The sequence below is a fragment of the Sinocyclocheilus anshuiensis genome, unplaced genomic scaffold (genome assembly GCF_001515605.1).
Source record: "Sinocyclocheilus anshuiensis isolate Anshui unplaced genomic scaffold, SAMN03320099.WGS_v1.1 scaffold453, whole genome shotgun sequence".
In the NCBI taxonomy this organism is placed as follows: Eukaryota; Metazoa; Chordata; class Actinopteri; order Cypriniformes; family Cyprinidae; genus Sinocyclocheilus; species Sinocyclocheilus anshuiensis.
The window spans coordinates 774,171-784,698 of NW_015537979.1; the positions used below are offsets into that span (position 1 = coordinate 774,171).

A 10,528-nucleotide genomic window follows, 5' to 3' on the forward strand; every position below is an offset into this window, starting at 1 on the left:
GACTGCTGTGAGAATTCACACACTTGCATGGGCCTTCTCACTTGTTTGAATATGTTTAGTCCTCAACACGTCCTCTCCACTATTAATTTTATAATATAAAGTGACAATGTACATTTTTTTCTACATGTGCATTCTTCAACTGTGGCCAAATACACGAGTCTGACATTCTTCCTTTGAGCATTATGCATTTCAAAGCTACTGTAAAAAAAATAAAAATAAATAAATAAAAAAAAATAAAAAATAAAAAAAATAAATATATATATATATAATATTGCGTTTATCAAGTTGGATAATTAATCCATGAATTAGGCTATAAGTGGAGCCTAAAAGAAATGAAGCCAAATAAAACGTGCTATTTATTTATTTACTTACTTATTTATCACTTTTATGATGCCCAGTTAGAGTCAGTTAGGAAAGTACCAGTCATACCCAAAAATGCAGTCTACATAGCCAATGAGCGCATCTCAACTGATCCCCACGCGTGAGATTTGCTCGTGAAGTTGGAGTGGGGTGGAGATTTGACGCCCTCCTCCTTCATGACTCCTCCTCCAGCGCTCCGCTCGGGTTCGCCGTGATTTCATACCGAAGCCATACTTCACATTCCAGGTTTACTGTCAAATCAGGAGAAATATTTCTTCAAAAACATCAGCGTGGTTTGCATTTGTAAATGAGCTCATAAGATAAAGCCTGAATTCCCTTTTTGCCCACTGTAGAGCAGAGGTTTGCTTTTAAGGTAAGTGCAAAACTCTTATTGCGCGCCTTTGTCTCTTGCGGTCATTGCGCTCGCGCTGCAGTTTTTACATAATTCTCATTTTTGGCATTTTTTCGGAGCTGCTTCATTGATGCTGCATCGCACACTCACACACCTGGCTTTACAGATGTAAACTTATTGCTGATATTTCAATACAAACTTGCACCAGTGGAATATGAATACTATATGAGTATGAGAAAGTTTGTAGCCTACTACTAATTCAAGTGGAGCAAATGATTTTAATCACATTTAATTATGGTTTCATTGCTTATCTACAAATATTTTCTAATGGAGAACAAATAATAATTTTTAACTAAACTGACAAGTATGTGTGTACCGTCAATATATGAATTTAATATATGGTCGTTTTTTTTTATGTTTTAATATATGTAATTAATATATAATATGTAATAGAATTATCAAAAGTAAAAATGTACCTAGATCTTTGTAAATAAATGGAAATCATTCCATTCTACACGACTTGATCTAAGCTGTCCAAAACCATTTTGTCTTCAAATGCATAATTATGTTTCATTTAGTTATTAAAAACAGGGCAACTCTATGATGTGTAATCCATAAAAGCATTTAAAACCACAGTTTATGATTCTAGAATAAACTTCAAGAAGTTTAAATCATGCTCTAAAAAGTTGAAAGTGTATAAATGTGTGTCAAGAAAAAAAAGATTGTTAAGAATTCATGTAATATTGGCAGCGTCTTTGTTTTTTTATGTAGGCTAATTAGCTTTAAGCCTGTAAAAATAACTCATAAAACCCAGCCTATTCATGACTACACTGTAAAAAATGACCGTGAATTTAACGGTAAAAGACTGTAAAAATGCTACAGTAAAAACCTGTTAAATGGTTAATGGTAAATTCCCCTACTATATACGGTGAAAAGCTGTATTGGACATTACATGTATTGGACATTAATTTTACGGTAGTAGACCGTTTTTGGAAGTGGAAAAAGACCGTATAGTTTACAGTGAATAACTGTAAATTGACATTCCCAGAATTCCCTGAGTTACATTTCAAATGTGATGTTTTTTTGTTGAAATAACTGTTTCTTCTTAGTTTTTTATTATCACTTTTGTATATTAGGGTTGTGTGTTACACCTAGTGTTGTTAAATGAATGTTTATTGCATTATTTCAGTTTCATGTGTGTTACCATGATGGTGTTTGGTGTTTGTGTGAATGACACTGTGCACCTTCTATATATGTTATTATTTAAAAGCTGCTTGTGATGGGCTTTGGTTCATCATGTGACTTTCTCATCACCACCTGCATTTGGTGCTTATCAGTGTATTACAAAGGTACAAAACAGATTTCAGTACTTCAATAGGTTGGTATATTAACATTATATCAGTTAATGAAATTACGGTATTTAACTGTAAATTTAAGTTACAACCGTAAAACCTAAAACGTTGCTACCGTATTTTTACAGTAAAATTCCGGCAACCGCAGCTGATTTTTTTTACAGTGTAAATTAAACTGCTTAGTGTTTTTTCTGTCTTGAATTATAATGGCCAGCGTTGTGCGTAAAATGATCAGTATGATTCAGTTACAGCTGTCAGAGGGAGTGTAATAATCCCATTCATCAGAAGCAGTCTTTTAATTCATTTCAGATCTCGTGCATCTTGGTTCAGTCATCACACGTGTCAGATCAACGCGCCCCCTCAGTTTCGCCGTGCAGAGATTGAACAGGTTTTTCAGGACATGTAAGGTTACGGTGAGCAATCAGAGGAGAATTTCATGTAACAAATGTGACAGACTGTAACAGTGGTGCCAAGAAAAAACAAATTACTCCAGATGTTTCCTTCAGAACACTTGTTGAAGTACTCTTCTCTAAATGCTCCCCATTTGACTTTATCCCAATAGAATATTCAATGATCAGCCACTAAATTCTTTAACGTGCAAACAATAAACAAACAATAGAATATAGAATGTTTTCAGATTTACATTGTATTTTGATTTCTCTGTGAACATAAGATTGGGGATTTTCTCAACACTGGCTGTGAAGCTTCAAGAGGGCCTGCAAAACATGACAAGTGTGTTTGGTGAGCTCACTGCTTTAAATAGCACTGCAGTAGGTTCTTTGTGCTTCAGACCCCGCACTCTGTGTGAGGAATGATGACTTACTGATCTACACGAGTAGTTCTGTCGTCCTTAGGGCTAGATTTTAGGGTTGACCCGTTTTTGTGCGTCTCAGCACCTGGGGCGTGGAGGTCAGGTGTGGTGCGTCTGTAAATCCAGACTTCAAAATTGTCACTCGTTGCATAAATTTCCTGTTGATCATCCGGTGTTAGTCGTTTTAGTTTGGACTTAGACATGTGTGACGGATTCTTTCCACATGCGGCGTATAACTGCATTGTTTTCTTAGCCATATGGAAGAATTCAAGTTCAGTTTTCTGGCTAAAGGTCTATTCAGAGGGCATTTTTGAAGGTGCCCACTGGCAGATATAGAGACTGATGCTTTGTTCTAAAATACTATACAGCGTTTTAAAGCGATAGCTTACCCGAAAATGAAAAGTCTGTCATCATTTACTTGCCATCGTGTCATTCCAAACCCACAATACTTTCACTCATCTTCAAAACACAAATGAATTATTCATATATTATTAATATATTCTTTCAACGTTTTTGTCCATCCATTGAAATTTCAGAAAACCAAAACTTTCATGCTTCAAAAAGTTCACAAAGCCATCATGAAAGTAATCCATATGAATTAAGCAGTTGAATCCAAGTATTCTGAAGAGACACAATCACTTTAAGGAACAAATTTAATTTGGGCTTTTACTCATATATAACAATTGATCCGTGCACATACATGGAGCTTATCAAATATGGTAAACTCGGATGCTCGCTTGACTTGCGAATACAACCCTCATTGGTCATTGCGTGTTAAGAAAGTTTGATTGAGCTGTTTACCACGTTTGATAAGCTCTATTTATGTGCATTTAAAATATTCAAATTATTGTTATTTGGGTTCCCAAGATGAAGTCTTATAGGTTTGGAACAACATGAGAGTAAGAAAATGTTGACTGATTTTTTTTATTATTATTATTTTGTTTTTATGAACTGTAGACCTATAGGTGAACATAGGCCTAGTCCTTAAAATATGAAAATTAATTATGCTACCTGTCAAGCCAAACTCTAAAGCAGCATCACATGTTCTTCACACAGAAGGCAATCTCAGAAAGCATTGTGACAAAAATATTCAATATGGCGGACATCCAATTTCTGATAATTGTTGATTACAAATACTGTATATTTAGAATTAATTCAGTAGTGAAAATTATCAATAAAAATTATTTAGTGCAATTCAGCATTGACTGTGTAATTTATTTGTACTACATATTGTTATGCTTATTAGAGTATCACCATGTTAGGTTAGCAATGCTAGCGAAGAACGCTGTTGAATTCAGACGAGTCAAGTTTTCCACTGTTCTTGCGGTTTGTGGAGTTTGTGTTTATGTAAAATGTTCCAAATCAGTGATTTATGAGTGGTGATTTCACTGTTTTCATTGGCTTTCGACGGCGAGAAGCCAGGTGAATTGATATGCTGTGGAATGGCTACATATGTTACGTGGGCCACATGTTAGCAACCACAAGCATGTTGGTCAGGATCTAGGGTGTATGAATGTCTGGAGAGGAAATTGAGTGATAGAGAGTAGGCATCTGGGACTGTGAGAAAAAGCCCCATTGGAGATCATGATGAATCAAATGTAAACATGCACTGTAAGACTAAGCCTGTCGATGGTTTTGGGGCCACATACTAGGGATTACATCAGAGAACACAAGTGAAAGGCAAGAATTTGTGAAAGTGATGCTCTGCCGTACATGCGAAAGTTGAGTAAATCGTAACATTTAGGCCCGGTTTCACAAACTGGGCTTAGCTTAAGCCAGGACTATACCTTAGTTAAATTAAGATATTGAAGCAACTTTTACAAAAATGCCTTAGAAGAAAACATTACAGGTGTGCATCTTGACACAGAACAATGACACTGACATATTTTAAGATATGTCAGAGCAAGATATTTTCAGTTGAGACAGCTCAAACATGCATTTTAGTCTGGGACTAGGTTTATGTCCCATACTTTAGGCATCCATTGGCCGATGATAATTGGTAAGAGAAAGGTTCAGTTGTGATTTTAGAAATTAAATTAATTGTAGTGTCTTTGCTCTTTACACACCATTCCAGATGGATTCTGTCAGAGCTTTCACTAGTGTTTTAGCACTATTCTTATTCAAAAAGATACCTGGTAGTAATTTCTGTGACATATTGAGCCTTGGTTCTCATGTGAGGAATGGGAGTTCAAATCCAGCTTGCAACATTCCTATTCACCCCTTTGTTGCTATATATTTTATTTTCTCACCACTATCCATATTAGAATTGCAAAAAATAAATAAAAATAAAGACCTCAATTTCTTTCAGTTTAGACCCTGTCCTTTGCTTGACAGAGAAAAAACAAATTCAACCCAATCTCATGAGACAACTACTTTACGAGGTGGCAATTTTGTATGAATACACAAAGTGGCAAATTTATACAAAAAAAAACAATTCTTAAAATGTTTTTACATTTTGACTCATGTGACTTTTTTCCTCTCAGGATCATGACAATTTTCTTTTGATCTTGACATAACAAAATTGTTTTTGTTATGTCAAAAACATTAATTTTTCTTTTTACCTGAAAACAACTAGTAATGAATAATAATAATAATAATGAATTGTTTTTCATTTCAGTTTGTTATGAGCAAAAGCTGTATAATTTCATTCCTGTTTCTAAGTTCTGAGGTTTCCTTTCCAAAATGTTACCTGCTAGAACAAAATATAATGGGCGTTCATTGTGACAAAAATAACAATAAAATCATATCAATCACAGACAGATGTTTTATTTGTGTCTGCCTAGCAACAGAGTTGTCAATACAGAAGCGTGAGCGGTGTGCCTTCAATTGACGGACATCTCAGACAACAATTCTAAAATTCTTTTAGCTTCTTGGATTCAACCCACATTATTTTCCTCATCTGTTTGAAATAAAATTAGACATAAGTTTATATATACAACAACTTATTGATGTTTTTACGTGTCATGTTTATGATTTTTATTCGCCATAGCTGCTGACTTTTACATGTGGGCTAATGTCATTTGATGACATCAATTACTGCTTTATTTATTCTGAACCGAGTAGCTTCATGATGATTTGTGTATTTTACGGTTGATATCAATCTACAGCAAAAGTATGGCACTCCCAAGGCTAAGGTACACTTGAATTAGTGCTGCTGTTAAATAACTATTTGGGTTTATGTCAGGATCACAAGAAAGCAACTATTTATTTTTTTTACGTTGACAAAAAAAAACAAAACAGAGAAGGCAAGAAAATAATACTTGGCCTCCGGCTTTTCGTAAGTAAGAGAAGAAATGCAGTCAATTTAAATGATGCTCCTTGAAGGGGGTGTTGGAATTCTCTTAAACTGCAGTAGCAGGTTGTTCAGGTTTGACATGGGTTGGTTCCATGGAAGGAAGAGAGAGACGCTTCAGTCTTGTCTCTTTTTAACATGTCTTTGTCTCTTTTGTGCGTCCAATGTAGAGTCTTTCACCTACCATACATAAAGTGCTTTTTGCGTGGCTGCCAGCTCTCTGGACGTGTCAGTGTTGTAGCCGTCCTGCTTACTCGGTTATCCTGGAAGATTTGATTAATATATTTGAATGCTGTGCAGATTAGACACAAATGTGTTCCTGAAAGATTTTAGGAGATGTTTTTTAAGGTATTTCTTCAAAGCCTCGATATTTTGGTTTAGTCATTTTTTGAAGATCATACTCTACAACAGGCAAAGCACTTCTCTATGTTGGGCAGTGTTAGCAGGATGTTGTCAAGTTACCCGGTGAAATAAAACGCTTTTAAACTGATGTCAAAACAGCATTTAGATCAATGTATTCTCTTAATGACCCATTAAACCATCAGTGAGTTCAGCGTAACTTATGCCTTAAAATGCTGTCCTTATCTGTAATCCGATCTAGGGCAGCAGCTGCTCATCTACTTGTTGCCCTGTTGTTCTTAGTGAAAGGGTGTGTGTGTGTGTGTGATGAGGCCTTTTCCCTGTTGACAAGCATTGCAGCTGTTTTTCCAAGAACTGCCTCTCGTCTGTGCTGCTTAGCCCCTGTCAGATAAACTGAGACTGAATTTGTGAATCGCTATAAAATAATAGTTATTTATCCACCTAGCAGCACCAGATTAGCTCCGAATATGCCAGAATGTCTTGCCCTTGTCAAGTGTTGCTCTCATAAATGTTTAGGGTCAGTAAGCTTTTTAAATGTTTTTTTTTTCTATATGAATATATTGTAAAATATAATTTATTTCTGTGATGGTAAAGCTGAATTTTCAGCATCATTACTCCAGTCTTCAGTGTCACATGATCCTTCAGAAATCATTCTAATATACTGATTTATTATTATTATCGATGTTGAAAACAGTTGTGCTGCTTAATATTTTTGTGGAAACTGGGATACATTTATTTCAAGATTCTTTGATGGTTCAAAAGAAGAGCATTCATATGGTATAAATCTTTTGTAACATTATTAAAGTCTTTACTGTCACTTCTGATCAGTCGAATGCATCTTTGGTGAATAAAATAATTAATTTCTTAAAAAATAAAATAAAATCTTACTGACTCCAAAGTTTTGAACAGTAGTGTATATCTACAATATAAAATAATTTAATACAATTATATATATTTTTTTGTATTACAATAATGCAAATAACTATAGTAATTGATTTGTATGAAGGTTATATCAATGCTATTTTTTTTCTTATTGATTTTAGGGTGAATATATGAAGCCGACTTTCATTCTTGAGGTTTCTTGAGATTCATTCAGCACAAACAAGAAGTCTCTTCAAATTTGATCAAATAAATTTCCGTCAAAGTGTTGATAATAACACAATGTGGGTTTGTCACTTGATTCTGTAACCTGATGTCTCTTCAGAGGCCAAGCACTGCTGGTGTCGGCAGGTGATATTTTCATGATGTCTGCTCACAGATAAGGCAACATGCTTGAAACCAAGGTCAATATTTACTCATCCGCACTACACACAAATACCCAAACATAAGCGCGCAACAATTCAATGCCTTAACAGAAAGACCAATGACAGAATTACTCATGTTTAGCTTTAATAATCTGTGTGATTCCAGGTTCAGTTCAGGTCCAGGTTCAGCTAATATTTAATAAAGCTGTTCGCTGGTGCAGTGATTTATTTATGTGGTTTTTTGGCCCTCGAAACTAGCATGTTATCCAGGTCTTGATGTTTATTTCCAGATAGCATTGGCTTGCGGGAGTGCTGTGTTATGAACCCAGCACACCTAAAACAGCAGTATTGTCCTTGGGGAGAGCTCTGTGTGTTTCCTGAGCCTTAGTGGATGCCTAAATTGGTCAGGCAACCCACACTCCCACTCCCACCCCCTTTGATTTCCCTGTTCTTCAGGCCTTTTTTGGACTGGGGTGCTCGTAAGCGAGAGGGAAGGAGAGAAGAGGACGGGAGGGGAAGGACGGAGGTGCGGGTGACACAACAGATCTCCAGAGAGAGAGAGAGAGAGATGGTCAGAGCGTGTGTTAGCGACACTGTGGCTTTCTTAATAAGGGCATGTCTGGAATGTCAGCCCTTCTCTCTCTGTAGGTCCATACCAGTGGTCCTCTAGTACCTATTTACGATAACCGCTTTAGCTCCACTCGTGCTGTTTCTGAAGTCCAGTGTTTTTGTTTTTGTGGTTTTTCTTGCATATTTGCCATATTATGGTTATTAGAGTCACTGGTTGGGATGGATCTTTAAATTCCTCAACTAAATATTCTGTAAATATTTTAGACTACGCCGACATAGTTTTAATGGATTTGGACTAGGAAAATATATCAGGGAAATTTTGAATGATGTTTTTTCACTATTTATTAACCCCAAATGTAGATATAGCTTAGCAGTGATAAATCTATTGAAAAACATTTATGTCTTGGAGAAAGTTGCAGTATGTTTGAATGCCGAGGACAGAGAGTTCACCAAATCCATAGCCACAAAAATGCATTGTGGGTAGTTCTTATTAGTTTACTCTGTTTTTCAGATTAATTTTGCATATGGCCTCAGTGACTTCTTTAAAGAATGAAGGCACAAATGGTAATTTTCTTTAAGATTAATGCCTGTATGTTTGATTTTAGAGAAATTAACTCCAGCTTTAATTAGGGGCAGTTATTGTGGATCACAAATTCTATATAGACTACCATTCAAAAAACTGGGGTTGGTAAAGATTTTTGTTTGTTTGTTTGTTTCATACTTTTATTGAGGAAAGGCACATTAAATTGATAAAAAATGACAGTAAAGACATTTATAATGTTATAAAAGTTTTACATTTAATATAAATGCTGTTCTCTTGAAATTTCGGGAACACTTAAAGCCTTTATATGTAATGCTTTATTAAAGTAATTTTAATGCATTAATTATGTCCTTTAATGCACCTTATAATTCATTGTATGATCTCATGAATAATAGTAACCACAGTTATAATACGTTATAGTGCTTATCTACACATTGTTACACCTTTTGAATTTGAAAATATTTATGAAGATATAATACATTACAATGTACATTATCAACAGTGTTGGGGGTAACGCATTACGAGTAACTTGAATTATGTAATCAGATTACTTCTTTCAAGTAACTAGTAAACTAACGCATTATTTTTAAATTTGCAACAAGTTACTTTGTTTTCTATTTATTGATTGAGACCTCTCTTGTTTCCATGTTGAGTAATGCAAAAATAATGTAACGTATTACTTTCCATAAACAGTAACAAAGTAACAATTAGTTACTTTTTTAGGGAGTACAATTCAATTAAATTCAAGGTTATTTGTATAGCGCTTTTCACGATACAAATCGTTGCAAAGCAACTTTACAGCAAGTTAAGTTTCTACAATATTTAGTGGTAGCTTATCAGTGGTGGCTGTCAGTTAATGTACATATGGCAGAAATGTACGGAAAAATGAATTAAAGACGTAATCAAACAAACGATGAACACTATTAACAGCAATTATTATACATTTTGGTAGCCCGACTGGAAAACACAATAGCCCCTGGATGTCGGGCTAGCGATTTTGCGAGCCCTGAGTTAGGTACGCAGAAGCTAACCCATTAAGGGCCTTATAGGCAAGTAATAATAAAGGACCCGCGGGAGATCTGCATTTAAGATGGGCAGAGTGGTGATACATTTTGGTAGCCCGACTGGAAAACACAATAGCCCCTGGATGTCGGGCTAGCGATTTTGCGAGCCCTGTATATATATCTTTATCATCCTTTGTGTGAACTAGTATTTAGTCCAGTTTTGTAATTAAAATTTGATTCTTTTCCTGTCCATTTTCACTGATATGACTAAAGTCATGTGTGGTCATTTCACCAAAAGAGTGTAAGATGTTCATTTTTATAATGATTTTACAGCAGGATCTTTTTATATTAAGGTGCGATCACAGCAACATTTTGGTGAAATTTGGTGAAAAGTACCGTGATTAAGAATAAAAACAAAATACACAATCCAGCGGGGGCAGGGAGACTGGAAGAAATGAAAAGAAATTTCCCCAAATGGGAAAGCACCCTCGGAAACATGATTTTCAAAAGACAAGTTGCTGTCTAATATAACAGTACATCCGTCTAGTTGCAAATAGTAATACAAGAGATTCAGTGTACTGCTTTTTGGTCCAATAAGTAATATCTCTGTCTTATCCGAATTTAATAGGAGAAAATTATTGG

General features: G+C 35.3%; 1 protein-coding gene across 3 annotated transcripts in view; it reads left to right on the forward strand.

Annotated features, from left to right (window-relative positions):
* The first annotated feature begins 578 nt into the window (after positions 1-578).
* The window catches only part of LOC107673091 (transcriptional enhancer factor TEF-5-like), a 35,805-nt gene continuing 25,855 nt past the window's right edge, over positions 579-10,528 (forward strand). For all 3 annotated transcript variants that reach the window (XM_016466558.1, XM_016466549.1, XM_016466566.1), the window contains exon 1: positions 579-733. The gene's annotated coding sequence lies outside the window, so the exon portion shown is untranslated. The remainder of the gene's footprint in view (positions 734-10,528) is intronic.